General features: G+C 37.8%; 1 protein-coding gene across 8 annotated transcripts in view; it reads right to left on the bottom strand.

Moving 5' to 3' along the window:
• Nucleotides 1-15,825, bottom strand: part of Pals1 (protein associated with LIN7 1, MAGUK p55 family member) — an 88,369-nt gene extending 72,544 nt beyond the window's left edge. Inside the window, exons 1-2 of one of the 8 annotated variants that reach the window (XM_021247516.2) lie at nt 15,578-15,825; nt 4,635-4,699 (exon numbers count right to left, since the gene is read on the bottom strand). The gene's annotated coding sequence lies outside the window, so the exon portion shown is untranslated. The remainder of the gene's footprint in view (nt 1-4,634; nt 4,700-15,577) is intronic. The other 7 variants (XM_004837372.3, XM_004837373.3, XM_004837371.3 and 4 more) reach the window with 7 other exon arrangements.
• Nucleotides 15,826-16,099: the final 274 nt, after the last annotated feature.

Here is a 16,099-nt window from a genome sequence, read left to right as displayed (position 1 = left end):
GACATCCCCTAAAAATAAGCATTGGATCTTTTGGAGCAAAAATTAATATAAGATCCGGTCTTATTTTGGGGAAAATACAGTATACTGGGCCCTTGATAAAAGTTTTGTGTTGTATGTTTTGAATCTATAGCTAAGTGACCTATAACTACATATGTATCTGAATATAGTTTTTGTTATAAACTAAATGGTTCCCTCAAAGTTACTATAAAAAAGAATTCACCACTTCTATCGAGTTATTTCCAGAGAACAACATCTAACTTTCGGCTGTTTCATCTTGAATGTAGTAACATGTAAAGAAATAGTTGTTATCCATAGATCAAACATACACATACATATCATTTCTTATGGGTTCTTTTCACTCACAAATGTATCTGATGACCATCTAATGAGGAAGATTAAAATTAGCTCTCTATCATATCAATTTCTTCTCCCTATGAGCCATATTTAATTTTTTTAGTTAAACCATTAATATACATACCCACATTCTCTGGTAGAAGAATCAACATTTTTTAAAATTTTCTTATTTTTTTTTTGTACCGGGGATCAAACTGGGGACCTTGTGCTTGCGAAACAGGCGGCGGAACCACTGAGCCAAATCCCTGGCACCATATTTTTTAATATACACATTCAAACAGTAGACGGGTAATCTATTTTTATCTGTGTATGTGACATGGCTTCTGTAGCCCTCCATCTTCCTGCTCTCAGTTGGATATGTTCTCTCGACTCCTCTCATCACTTTTCTCTATCTGTTCCAGGCTCCAGAAGGCTGAATCCACAGGCCTCATTACCTATATTCTCTTGTCCTCTTGTCTTTCAGAGGGTCCACCCAGCAGGAAGTTCCCACTGGGAGGAAGGAAAGAGTGGTTGGGTTTTTTTACTGTCCCAGCATCCACCTACGGACTGGAAAAGGTTCCATTTCTTTGAGACCACAATTCCCATTCACTTCTACAAGAATAGTTCTAGGTAAATTCCAGTAAGTACATATTCCTACCTTGCTCCTTCAGGCCCAGGTTTAAATGGTTTCCTGCTGTTGCTACTCCTAGGGTGCTTCATCATCTTTGTTAATTCCCTTATGCTGTCCTACATTTTTGCGAAGTCTTTTCATTAAACTCTCTACCAGGGCCGGGGATTTAGCTCAGTGGCACCATGCCTGCCTTGCAAGTGCAAGGTCCCGAGTTCGATCCCTGGTGCTGCAAAAAAAAAAAAAAAAAAAAAAAAAAAACCTCTCTACCATTTCTATTTCATTCTTTTGAGTCCTCTAACAGCTTCCTGAGGAAAGGACCGTGCAGGTAAGTTCTTTCATATTTTGATTTATTTGATACTATAGAAATTTTTTAAATCTTTTTTTTCCCCCAGCACAAAGCCTGTGTATGCTAGGCAAGTGCTCTACCACTAAACTACATCTCTGGCTCCAACTCTCAGTTTCTAACACGGTCTTTTTGCTGTTCTCCCCAAGAAATTTATAGTAACAATGAACCTTTTCTTGCAAATACTGTAGAACAAAAAATGATATAAATGTGAAAACAGTTACTTTGGTATAACATTTTTGTATATATGTGTGAGTGACCAATAATGTCCAGTTGGGAACAACACAGAGATGCAGACATGTATTAGTTTTTTTTGTTTTGTTTTGTTTTAGTACCGGGGATCAAACTCAGGTCCTTGCACTTGCACAGCAAGTGGCAAAACCATTGAGCTAAATCCCCAGCCCTAGGTATTGTTGATTCTATTAAAAAAACAAAAACCATAGTCAGATATGGTGGGGCACAACTGCAATCACAGAACTAGGGGAGGGTGAGGAAGGACGATCATTAAGTTTGAGCCCAGCCTGGGCAACTTAGTGATACACTGTCTTAAAATTAAATAAAAAAAGAAAAAGAAAAAGCTAGGAATATAACTCAGTATGAAGACCCTGGGTTCAATCCCTAGTACCACAGAAACAAAACAAAACAAAAACAAAAAAAATTTATAATGATATATACCACATTGTTTTAAATTAATATATCTGAAAAGTGAGAATAATAGTTCCTACTCACAGTTCCTACTTTCTAACTTTTGCAAGTTGGATATAAGATATTCACACAAAAAAGCATGTGCTACTTTTTATAATGCAGGAGAGAAAAAAATACAAAGATATTTTTTAAAAACAAATGCAGAAAAGCTGGTGTGATGGTATGCCTGTATTTCAGCACTTAGGAGACTGAGGCAGGAGGATCTCCAAGAGTTCAAGGTCATCCTGGGCTACAAAGTAAGTTTAAGACCAACCTGGGCTACACAATAAATTCAAGGCCGACCAGAACTACATTGTGAGAGCCTGTCTCAAAAACAAAATAAGACAAAACAAAAAACTCAAATTACAGGGGACCATCAACACTTTAAAATATGTCAGAATAGGGGTGTGACTCTGATTAAGCACTTGCCTAGGATGTGTGAGGCCTTAGCTTTGATCTCTAGCACTGCAAAAAATAGAAAGTCAGGTTCACAAATCTGATTGCATTGTTTTATCATGGTAATAATTCACAACGACACTCACAGAATCCTAACTGGCAAACTCATGACTATTGTTTTGCTTTCAATGTATTCCATATAGATTTTTCTATCTCTTTGAATCAATTATTTATTCTAACACATGTGTCTAAAAGTTTTATGCCTCTAAAACAGCACTGTAAGACACTCCAACTTCTGACCCTAAGTGATTTGCAGCCTTACTGAAAGAAAAAATATGCTCCAAAGGTCAGCAAATTAGTAGATGATTACCTCTACCTAAAAAACACAACACTGGAGCCTGGCATGGTAGCCAAGGCCTGTATTCCTAGTGCATGGGAAGCTGAGGCAGGAGAATCTCAAATTTGAGGCCAGCCTGGGTTACACAATGTGTTGAAGGCTGGTCAGAACTACATAGTGAGACCTGTCTCAAAAAAGAAAACAAAACAAAACAAGAAATAAAAGCACTGGAGGTGGGGGGATAGTGCTCTGACAATGAAGAAATACCAAATAACTACTTTAAAGTTGTCACAACAGGAATATTAATCAAAATTAAAACTAATAAAAAACTATATCTAGAGTTATCTATAAATTAGAAGAAGGGACAAGAGAGACTATTTTCAGTACCAGAAATTGGGTTGAGTCACCTGAACACGAAACAAAAACAATCTGACAAGGAAGACTGATGAGAATACAAAGTTAACTAAGTTTAGAATCCAATGAACTTTTAGTATCATAGCATTGCTGGCTGATTGCAGAATAATGTGATTTTGACCAGACTGCCTTAGAGGGAGGATATCATATTGGGATATTCTAAACTAACAAGAGATAAGAGCAAAAGATCAATGTAGAAGGTTACGATACTGGAAGTCCTATAGTTAAAAAGGGTTAACTACACTTTTATTCAACAATCTAAGTACTCACTTGGTACTAAACACTTGCAAAATCACTGTCAAGAAAAAGGTTGTTGAGGCACAGCCCTTTTCCTTAAGAAACTTAAAATCTAGCATGGAAATCAAATAAGTGATCAAACAAACCCAATACAATTGCAATGCTATTTGGTAAGTGCTGTGGCAGAACTGTAGAAAATGCCGCAAGAGTTATCTGAAGGGAGGAAAAGGATCTTAAAAAAACTTGTATAAAGGGAAAAGAATATAAGGCCCAAGACATACATGAAAGACATCTATTATACAAAAGGAAAAAAAAAAGTAAAGACAAAAATTAACACAAACACATTAACATTGGTAAAATTAAACAAATATTTTATCCAAACATATGATTTACATCATTACAATTAAACCCAGCTATAGAAACTGAGTCATTTAAAGTCCATTTTAAAATATGAAGTGTGGGCTATGGATGTAGCTCAGGGGTAGAGCACCTGCCTAGCACACGCAAGCCCCTCAGTTTAATCTCCAACACTACAAAACAGAAAAAAAATGTAGTGAAAAACAACTTAGAATAATGTGTGAGAGTCAAAGGAAAAAAACTGGTAAAGCTCAGTAGAAGCTGGGCGTGGTGGTGCATGCCTGTAATCTCAGCACTCTGGGAAAGTTCAAGCCCAGCCTGGACAATTTAGTGATTTAACAAGACTGTTTCAAAAAAAGGGGGTTGGGGTGCGGATGTACTTCAGTGCAAAGGCCCTGGGTTCAATTCCTAGTATCTAAAAAAATAAAAGTGGAACAATTTCATCTCACTGAGTAAGTAAGCTGTTCTTCCCCCACTTTCACTGTTATTTCAGAGATGAAAAAGCTGACCTCAGTAAATAATTACAATTTTTATCATTGTTTCAGATTCTAATAATCAATTCACACGCTTCTATAAAATTACTAAATCAAATTATAATCATATAATCTACCTAAAATATATCTAAATATAATAGTTCATGACTACCTCATCTAATACCACAAACCAAGTTTGTCCTCTATCTCCCTCTTATCTAATATTTATGGTATACTAAGTATACACCAAGTACTATGTATTCCTGAGTGTGTTCCTGAGGCACCAACTGATTCTCAAAGTAGAGCCCACTAAATTAGGTATTAATGCCATCCCCACTCTGCAAATAAGGAATCAAGCTTTGATAAATTAACTTGCCCAGAGTCATACCCAAGTCCAGAAGGCATTTTGGCAAAGTCGGAAGTACTTACTCTTGTCCGTCGGCACTGTAAGTGGGTACAAGCACTGCAAATGCACTGTGCTGCCTCTCAAGTGCCTGTGAAAAAGCAAGAGAAAGCAATTAGCAAATTCCATCTGTAAGTTTATGTCTTTGAAGAAAAACTTAATCAAAACCACAACAAAAGCTGGGCATGGTGGCATACTTGGGAGGCAGAAGCAGGAGGATCTCTTAAGAGTTCCAGGCCAGCCTGGCTACACAGCAAGACCAAGTCTCAAAAAAAACCATAACAGGGCCAGTGATTTAGCTCAGTGGCACTGCACCTGCCTCACAAGCACAAGGACCTGAGTTTGATCCCCAGTACAAACAACAACAAAAGAGAAAAAAAATGTAACAAAGTTACATTTCCTCCCAATTCAACACATTTATGGCCAAACTAGAACATACAGAATGGTGTTTTGAATCTCGAATTCACAGTATATTGGAGGTATGACAGAACAACCTCTGATATTAACTTCATAATCAAAACTAAAGTTTAAACAAAGAAGTGGTAACAATGCAAACTGGAACCAAACTCCAGCATGTGTCATTCTTAGCTGTTTTTCATTCTCAATCCTTCTGACACTAAACATGTGAGTGTCTTCCTCATACCAACTAATCTCCAATTCTGCAGACAGCAACTGGGTATCATTTCAATTTGGACACCATCTCCCTCACCTCAGATCCCACAAGACTGCCCCACTTCAGATGCGGACCCCAAGTCATTGGCCTCCTGTAATTCTGACCATGCAGCTACCCCTTCTTCAGGTCCACTAATTTGCTAGAGGGTTCAGGAACTCAGGAAGGTTTTACTTACTATTAATGGTTTATTTTTCCCAGGATCTTGATAAATACACTAACCCAGAAGATCTCTAAATACCATCCTTTAGGGTCTCTTACAAATCCTTCAAGTCACAGGCATGACTAATTAAATCACTGGCCACTGGTGTGTAAACTCTACTTTTTCTCCAGAACTAAGGGATGGGACTGTTCCAACCTCTAATCATGCCTTGATCTTTCTGATGTCCAGCCACCAACCCAAAACTATCTAGGGTCCAGGCAGGAAGTGCCTCACTGCAACAAAAGACACTCTTATCACTCCTATCACTAAGGAAATTCCACAGATGTCAGGAACCAGAGACAAAGACCAAACATATATTTCCTATTGCATCACATTAAGCACTCAAATACTCAGGGCTACATTAAACAATGAGAAATTATGACAAAAAGACATAGCTCCTCTTACCTTTAAGGAGCTCATTTATAATTTATCCACTTCAAATTCTTCCTTTTGAGTATATTTTAAATACTAAGTAAAGCAGAAGATGTCTTTCTTTAAAATGATTCTAATCTTGGGGCTGGGGATTTAGTTCAGTGGTGCTGCCACCTGCCTCGCAAGTGCAAGGTCCCAAGTTCCATCCCTGGTACCCCCCCAAAAAAAGATTCTAATCTTACCAAAAAGACAGTGTTAAAAAAAATAAGTCTTAGGGCAGGTTATAATATACAAGGTAGAAAAACCAAGGCTTTGGGATCAAACTGAATTTTAATCCTTGCCATCACTCGTAAGACTTTGGATAAAATACTCTCTGAACCTCAAGTTCTTCATTTGTAAAACAGAAGCAAAATACTGATAAAGAATCTGAAATGCAGCTGGTGACATTTAAGAAATATATACAAAGGATATAACACATTGCATAATACATTAAGGGATGGAACAAGGAAGACAATTCTAGATAAAGAGAAGGAAACAAAAGGTATTATGATTAAGTCAAATGAACTACTAATCTTGCTCTAAAATTTAATATAAAAGGATAAGTTATAAAGCATAAAAGGCACAATTTCTTTTAAGATGCCTTAAAAAAACTATCAAATTTTCTCTCATTAACTGTTATTTTTTTTTCAGGGTATCACTATAACTTCAGGCTGCCCTTGAACTTACTAGGTAGCCCAGGCTGGCCTCCAACTCACAGCAATCCTCCTGCCTCAGCCTCCCAAGTACTGGAATTATAGGCGTGCAACGACCAGCCCCTAAGTATCTACTGATTATCCATAGGGCCAGGGATCCTTAAGTGAATCATTTGAAAAACATTTCCAGATCATTTATATAGTTCCTTCATGAATCATCTGGGTTAGGAACATAATCTAATCTCCATGAACTCCTCTAAAACTATATATACAACAGTGTGTGTAAGTACTTCAAGGCCCAAACAACCATCAAATTCACAAGACAATCTATTCAACAGTAGAATCTTTTGTTAAATACCAAACAGTTAAATTTACATGCCTGAGATAAAGTACAGTTTCCAGTTTCCAATGGGATGCAATTTGATTTCTAATACTAAGATAGAAAAACCACTGTTTAATGCATAACTTATTTTCTTCTACATTTTTTGATCAGGAAATATTCCGTATCTTCAGAACATAATTAAATAAGCATAAAACAAGTGTCATAGCCTTCAATAACTTACACTTTAGTTTTGAAGAAAGGGTGCTTGCATCAGTAGCACATACACTAAAATAGTTATAAGAAACAGTTAATGCATACTTCTCTAGGTTAACAAATTAAGAACTAAAATGCAATAGAATCATTTGCCAGTAGAAGGTGTATGGAAGGTTCTCAGAGGAATCAAGAGTGGACAAGTTGAATTTTAAATGAAATGACGAATACAGATTCTTGGAGAAGGGTTACTCTAGACTAGATCAGGATTTTGTTTGTTTTTTGAGACAGGGTCTCTATATATTGCTCATGTTGACCTTGAACTCGCTGCAATCCTCCTGCCCTAGCCTCCAAAGTGCTAGGATTATAGGCAAGGGGCACCATGCCTGGCTAGATCAGTGGTATTCAAGGTATGACCCATTTGTGGATCATTTAAATGGATTTAGTGGATTATAAACAAATTTTTAAAAAATGGAATATTAGCACATACCATGTATAGCTAAAGTTGCTGTTCTGAGAAACTTTAAAACAGAAATATATACATATGCACAGGCATATACAGATATGTATGTACTGGTTTCCAATGTAAAATATATTTTACTGTTAGTCTTGTCAGAAGAGTTAGAATGCCAAAGTTCAAGATAAATGGATGGCACCAACAAAGCCTGAGAACAACCAACCAACTGCAGACACCCCGCAATGTGTATGGATTCCACATCTGTGGATTCGATCAACTACAGATGAAAAATATTTGAAAAAAATTCTGTCTGTACTGAACATACACAGACTTTTTCTAGTTACTATTCTGTAAATAGTACAACCATTTACATAGAATTTACATTGCATTAGATAATAAAAGAAATCTAGAGATGATTTAAAGCACATGGGAAGACATACAAAGGTTATATGAAAATAGTACACCATTTTATATTATAGACTTGAACATCAGGTTTGGATAACAAAGAATCCTCCTGGATATCAAAGGACAATTTAACCTGAAAAGACCAACTCAGATTAACTTGACTGCATAAGTGGCCCATTAAAAGATGGTAAACTGGTAGGGTGCAGTTCTTCATGGGCCTAGGTATTAGGCTGAGATTTGGAAAGCTACCATTGGGCTTTTGAATTGTTTTAAAATTAACAAAACACATTTTAAAAAGATGAAAAATTTATTACTTTATATTTTAGATTCATAAGTAATCATTATGCAATACACTGTGGACTAGTCAAAGCCTACACTTAATATATGTTTACTTCATCACCTTGCTTCTACAACCCTTTAAGGATTTTAATTTTTATTAGGTATGTTAACTTTAAATATCCTGGTTTTGCATAATTCCTACCAAAATCTATAAAAATTATATAGAGAATGACAAGCTTATTTAAAAATTTATATGGACCTAAAGTACCAAAGTAATTTGGAAAAAGAATAAAGTTGGAGAACTCACATCACTTGATTTTAAGACTGCTGTAGCCCCAGTAATCAAGACTACAGGATTGGCAAAAAAAAAAACCAAAGACAGACAGACACACACACACACACACACACACACAGACAAAGATCAGTGGAATGCAAGGGTTCACACACAGGCACACATGTACACAGTCAATGTTTCTGATAAAGAGACAAGGGGAATTCACTGGAGAAAAGACAGTTCTCAACAAATGGCTATGGAACAACTGGACAAATTAAAAATCAATCCATAGGGCTGGGGATTTAGCTCAGTGGTGCCACCGCCTGCCCCGCAAGCGCAAGGACCCGAGTTCGATCCCCGGTACCAAAAAAAAAAAAAAAAATCAATCCATAACTCCCACTTTATACAAAAACTGACTCAAAATAGATTATAATCCTAAATACAAAATACAAAACTATCAAACTTATAGAAGAAAATATAGGAGAAACTCTTTAGTTAGGCAAGTAGTTCTCAGATATAACAAAAATAAAAACCATTAAAAAATTTTAACAAAATTGAACATCAAAATTTAAACTTCTATGCTACAATTGTCAATTCCCTACTGATTTTTTACCATAAAGCAGTAGTATGAAAACCAAACCCAAAGGTCAAATCAGGCACACCCTGTTTTTTAAGTACAGTAATGCCTGACATAAAGATGACAGACCACATATAAAACAGTGATCCCAGAAGATTATAATGGAGCTGAAAAATTCCTACCACCTCATGATATCATTGCTTAATACATTATTCATACGTCTGTGGTGAAGCTGGGGTAAATAGAATCTACTGCATATAAAAGTACAGTCCATACAATTATGTAAAGTACTTACTACTTTAAAACAGCAACAATTGTGTAAAGTGGTTTGTGTTTATTATTCTATTCTTTATTATTAGAATGTACTTTTATTTTTTTTTAAAAAAGCTTACTATGAAACAATATGCCATGTTAGTCTGGCAGCAGCCTCATACTACTTCTTTTTTTTTAAAGACAGAGTCTGGTTAAATTGCCCAGGCTAGCCTTGAACTTGAGATCCTCCTCTGCCTCAGCCTCCAGAGAAGGTGGGATTAAAGGCATGTGCCACCATGATTTTTCTACATCCCTTTGCTCCATCAGGAGGCCATACTGTTACTGACTTATGTCATCTAGGTTATTTAAATGCACTCTGCAATGTTCCCACAATGACAACATTACCTAATGACCCACCACACTTCTCAGAATGTATCCCTGTCATTAAATGACACACAGTTATAAAGTTTTATGGGAACACAGTCAGTTTATTTGTTTGGCTACCTTTCCACTCTGATAACAAAACTGAATACCTGCAACACAGATGATTGGGACCCACAAAGCTTAATATATTTACAGAAAGTTGCCTTGAAGGATCAAAAGGCCAAGAATCTAAGAGGCTGCAAAACTTCAATGTCAGTGTCTTTGAGACAATTATTAACTGAAGGGACTTTAAAATTATAAGACAAAAAACTGTTTTGAATTCTTGTAACTTTAAATGATTTCATAAGGCCAAATTTATAATAATAAAATTAAATGCCTTGATTATCAACTTACTGAAACTTTAAACTGCTGCAGTTTGAATCAATGAAGCAAAACTTCATGGTTCAAAATATATTTAATAAGCATACACTTTCACCATGTATCCACATTTTCATGAAGGAACATACTTCAAAACAAAACAATCCAGAAGTGGTGATGCATGTCTGTAATCCCAGCACTCAGGAGGCTGAAGCAGGAGGATTACCATGAGTTCGAGGCCAGCTTGGGCTACATAGTTCCACACCAGCCTAAACTACATAGTGAGACCCTGTCTCAAAGAAGCAACGGGGGGGGGGGGACACACAAAACAGCCTAGACTTTTCTTTCAGGAACTTCATTCTATATTTTAATTTCATATTTTTCAATTTAACAGTCAATGAAATCAATCTATTCTGACAAACCTAAACATATGACTACAGTTGATTTTCTGGTATAAGAAGGAGCTTGTTTTTGGGGTTTTGTTTTAAACTTACATTTTCATCCTAAATAAAAACCTCCAAATTACATCATTTTATCTTCATTCAAAATACAATTAGTTCTCATAAATGGATAGCTCCTCACACTGGATCTCTAAAGAACCTTATCCTTAGCCAGAAATGGAATTAAGACTTCCACATCAATACTTCTCAAATGTTATGTCTCTGCTGCACTTGTAGCCACACTGGTCTCCTTTCAGTTCTCCACATGAACTACATTTGGTCCTCCTATACCTTTGCATGAACTATCTATCTCATCAGTAATGTGTTCCCCTTAGTAAGTCTTACTGCTTTCAGATCTCAACTGGACTTAAGTTTTCCTCAGATCATTCTTGGTCAGGTCCATTTGCTTTACACTCACACAAAATAGTTTCTTTGCTTCAGAAGATTTACTGTACAATCATGCTTCTGTTCTATGTCTCCTTCCCTTTTGGATGATTTCAACCCTTCTGACCTACAGTAAAGGCAGGGAAAGCAAGGCAGGCATTGGTTGTTTTAATCATCATTATCTTTTCAGGCAGGTGAGTTGTGCAATTTCTCAGTCTAAGGCCTCTTTTAGGCAGTAATGCCAACAGAAACGTAAAAGGAACATATATGTGGGACTCTTACATACTTATGCTGGCTTTTGTATAATCAGTGCAAGAAATAAAAATTTGCAGTAGTCTCCAAAATTTTGAGGTGTAAATTCAGTTTATTCTTTTAACATATCACCTCAAATTATTGTTCTCAAGGTCTCATCCTTTATAGGGAACACACTTCCAAGAAGTTTCTTCCAATTATACAAGATGTAACTAGCTAGTTATTATTCTGCCTTTAAGTACTTTTGAGGTTTTTTTTCCTAAATTAGACTTTTTAGTTTGAGATAATTTAAAATTCACATGTAGTTAAGAAATAATACATTCTATATACTCTTTATCAAATTTCCCCAATGGTATCATTTGAAACCATATAGTACATCGCCATCAGGATGTTGCCACTGGTGGTATATAATAAAACAGTCAAGATACACAAGATCCCCATGATCACAATGACCCCTCAAGTTGCTCTTGTATTTCCCTCCCTCCTCTAACACATCCACAACCCCTGGTCTGTGCAACACTTCAACAATTTTGCCATTTCAACAATGTTATAAACAGAATCACATAATAATCTTTTGAAATTGGTTTTTTCCACACAGCATTATCTTGTAGAGATTCATCTAGATGATGGGATGTAGCAGTAGTTTCTTTTTACTGCAGAATATTATTTTACAGAATGGATATATTAGTTTAAATGTCCATTCAAAGGCGTATTTTTATTATTATGAATACAGCATCTAAGAACATTTGTAAAAAAACACTTCACTATCCAAGTCCATTTAAACAACTTGTCTAAATAAACCCAGTGTGAGAAATGTTTGACTATAATGAAACATTTTTTCTTCCTTTAGTAATTTTAAACAAGTCTTCCTGTTTTCAATCTGCCATATAGATACAAAATCAATATATAAAAGTTCACTGAATTTCTATAAACTATTAATGATAAATTGGGAATTGAATTTTTAAAAATTACCATTTACAATAGGACCAAAAGATTTGAAATACTTAGGTATAAACCTATTACAATATTTGTTGCACCTGTATGTTGAAAACTACAAAACCCCATGAAAGAAACCTAAAAAGATCTAAATAAATACTGTGTTCACAGGTTAGAAGACTCAATATTGTTAAAAAGTCAGGTTGATCTACAGATTAAACATAATCCCAATAAAAATTCCAACAGATTTTTCTGGGGAATATCAACAAGCTGTTTCTAAATATTATTTGGAAAGGCAAAGGAACCAAAATAACCACAATAATTTAAAAAAAAGTTGGGGGCCTCACATTACCTGATGTCTAGACATGTTTAAATTATTATAATAAAGACTTTATTGGCAAAAGGACAGACAAGCAGATCAATGAAACAGAAGAGTCTATGTTACTTGGTTTTTGACAGAGATAAGTGCAACTCAACGAGAAAGGAGAATCTTTTCAACAAATGGTCATGGAATAACTGTATTAAACAAATGAAACTCTGGGAGAAAATCTTTTTTTTTTTTTTTTTGGTACCGGGGATCAAACCCAGGACCTTGCGCTTGTGAGGCAGGCTGTGGAACCACTGAGCTAAATCCCCGGCCCCTCTGGGAGAAAATCTTGATAAACCATTTATTGAACAAAAGGCTACAAAGAACACTCAAAATTCAACAATAAGGAAACAAACGGTGAGTCAAGTCGGTGTAGGCCTATAGTCCTAGCCATTGGGGAGAATGAGGCAGGAAGATCACTTGAGCCCACAAGTTCAAGGACAACCAGAACAGAGGAAGGCTCTGAAAAAGTAAATAAAAATGGGCAGAAGATGTGGACACTTCACCAAAGAAGATATAAGACGACAAATAAGCACGTGAAAAGATACTTAACACCCTTAATCATAAGAATTGCAACTAACAGTCACAATGAGATACTACCATATACCTATCAAATGTCTAAAATTAAAAAGACTGATCATACCAAGTGCTGATGAGGATCTAAAGCTATTAGAACTCTCATATAATACTAGTGGGGAAGGCAAAGTGGTTCAGCCATCTTGAAAACAATTTGATAGTGTTACTTTCACATACTGTTACAACAAATTACCATAAATTTAACAGTTTCCATTTCTCTGACTCTGCTTCCTTTGTTACATCTTTTTTCTGACTATTCCTTTGCCTTTTTCTTTCCCTTGTAACGACTTTTGATATTTAGGCACACCTGGATAATCAAGGAAAATCTCCCAATTTTTAAAGCCAGCTGACTAACAACCTTAATTCATTTTCATCATGTAACCAAACATTCACAGTTCCAGTCATTAGTACATGTTTAGGGGCCACTGATGCTTACCACAGATGAAAGGAAACAGGTACTACATAAGATCTAACCAACTGGCAGAAACTTAAAAATCTGCTAACACCAATAAGGATGAGAAACCACTGTCACTCATTTTGTCTTGGCAGAAATGATGCTCAAGGAGACAGGAACACAGACATTTATTAAACATTGCTTGAAATATTGAAAAACTGAGTCAGGCATGGTGACGCACATCCCATCACTTGGGAGGCTGAGGCAGGAGGGTCGCCAGAAGTTCAAGGCCAACATGAGGTTATACAGTGAGTTCAAGGCCAGCCTGCACTATATTGCAAGACCTGTCTCAAAAAGGGGGAAGGGGATGTAGTTGAGTGGTAAAGTGCTTGCTTAGCATGTGCGAGGTCCCAGATTCAATCCCCAGTAACAAAAAATGAAAAAAGATTGAAAAACTGAAAAATACCCTTCAGTGGGTGTTAAGAAAAAATGCACAAGGGAGGCATGCACTGAACTTAGAACATGGAGATAAACATTTTTATAGTTAGCTCCAACTGCATCACTATCTAGCAGACTACAGGCTAATTAATCTCTATAAAACATTTTCCCCCCAGAAAATGGCAAAGTTACACTATATAACCACTAAGATTATTTCCAACTCAATGATTCTATGACTCATTAAGTATATAATAAATTACACTCTAAAGCATATATATCAAGATACTATTTTTCCAGATACCCTAAATCGGAGAATCTATGAGAAATACAGAATCTCACTATACTGATAGGTAAAACAAACCAAACTTCTTGGTATGTCTGTCATGAAATTTTTAATCAAGATTATAATTCAGGAAGATCACATATAAACAGCCAAACCACTGTACTGACTTAGGTCATCTTCAAGTAAAATTTACATAACCTTTCCTATTTTAACATTTTAAAACAAGTCTATATTCTTCAGTCTACCTTTACTTATCCCGTTCAAGTCTGCTTTAGCCAAAAGTCACCCAAGGAAGTCACTCAGGGTAAGATTTACATGATTTTTAAAAAACAAATCTAAAATAATGAAGCGCGTTTCATATTTTTGCCTGTTTCATCTGTAAAACTTTTACTTCAGCCTGTTATAGTTTAGACAGCATTTTAAAACTTTACGTTATGGTCACAGTAATCTTGTTAAAAAACTCAGTTGTTTATATTCAAGAAAGCTTAGTAATTTTCATTTCCACCAATACTCATACTTCAAAGACACCAATAACCAACACGTCATGTGTTCCTCTTGCAGAATTTAATAGCTTATTAACTTGTATAATTTAAGCGCATAATTAGGATGCTATCATTAAAACATAGTATTGCTTTTTTAAAATCCGGAAATATTAACTTTCACCTTGTCGGTCAAATCAAAACTTTTAAGATTTTTGTTATACAGGCTTTCCAAATCTAAGGGACAGGGTCAAAATATACTACAAACTACTTCTAAAAGCCTCTCGGCTATCAGATTTTAATTTTAACGTAAACTGCCTCGAAAAACCTTTCAACCGAAACCTAAATTCCAAACACATTACTGCGTGTCAATCAACTAAACAGAAGGTGAGTTATCTTTAGGAAGTTACATAATTTGCAAGATCTTTGAAGCGCCTCTTATTTAAAGTAGCTTCCAACAATTTTCAGGCTTCAAAGTTCAACTCGCAATTTCAGAGTAAATTATGAGAAAGCATTGACGACATTAGGCTTTTCTTTCAAAGTGGTCACAAGGAAGCAGGAACTGGTTATCTGTTCAAAGAATGCACGAGTAGAGAACACCAGGAGCCGACTGACTCAGGCGCAGGAACGCCGACGACATCGGTCTGCTAAAGGAAAGTGTCCGCTCCGCCGGCGTCCCGACTGGCCCGGAGCGAGGGAGTTCCGCGGCGCCCAGGGCAGACAGCTCCCCGCCGCGCCCCCCGCGACTCGGGCGGGGACAGAGGACGCCCGGACCAAGGTGGGTCCCGGCCGCGGCGCAGGAGCGCCCCTCGGGGGACAAAGGTTGCGCTCGGGACCGCGGACTCGCTGCGTGGGGTCCCGCGGGGGCCCAGGAAGCAGGAGTGGGGGACCCAGCCCCGCCGCCCCTCCCCCGCCGCGCTCCCGCCGACCTGTTGATTGGGATCTCCGCCACCCGGCCGCCTCTTACCTCCGCGCCACGACGAGCGCCCAGCCTCCCGCCGCGGCCGCTGCTAAGCACCGCAGGAAGAGACAGCCCTCCGGCAGCGCTTCACACCCGAGATAAAGAATCCAGAAACTCCCAAATCCCCACCTCGGAATCTTGAATCCCCGCCCCCTCCCCTCCGCCAGCCTCCTCCGTCTCCGCCTTCACCGCCGCCAGCAACTCCACCTCGAGACCGCGCGAGACCGGCCCCCGCGGCCGCCGCGAGACCGCGCACGCGCCCCCGGGACTCTGGCGCAGCGGGCGCGCCTATCCCAGCCCCTCCCTGGAGCGCCCCGCCCACTGCCAAATCGAGCTGCTGGCTCGGCTCTCCCAATCCCGAGCGCGCGCGGAGAGGGAGCCCGCTCATTGGTCCGTTCTGCGGCTCCCGAGGGCTCGGTCGCGCGCCCTAGCGCGCCCCCAGGAAACGCGAGTCGCGTTAGGCTTGCGGCGGTAGGCGCAGAGCCCGCGGTCGGTTTGTGAGGGGCCGCGAGGTTTCCCCGAAGCAGC

Source organism: Heterocephalus glaber, unplaced genomic scaffold (genome assembly GCF_053883595.1).
Source record: "Heterocephalus glaber isolate CG9 unplaced genomic scaffold, H.glaber_assembly_v1.0 deba00001608, whole genome shotgun sequence".
Classification (NCBI taxonomy): domain Eukaryota; kingdom Metazoa; phylum Chordata; class Mammalia; order Rodentia; family Bathyergidae; genus Heterocephalus; species Heterocephalus glaber.
This window is presented reverse-complemented; position numbering and strand designations above follow the sequence as displayed.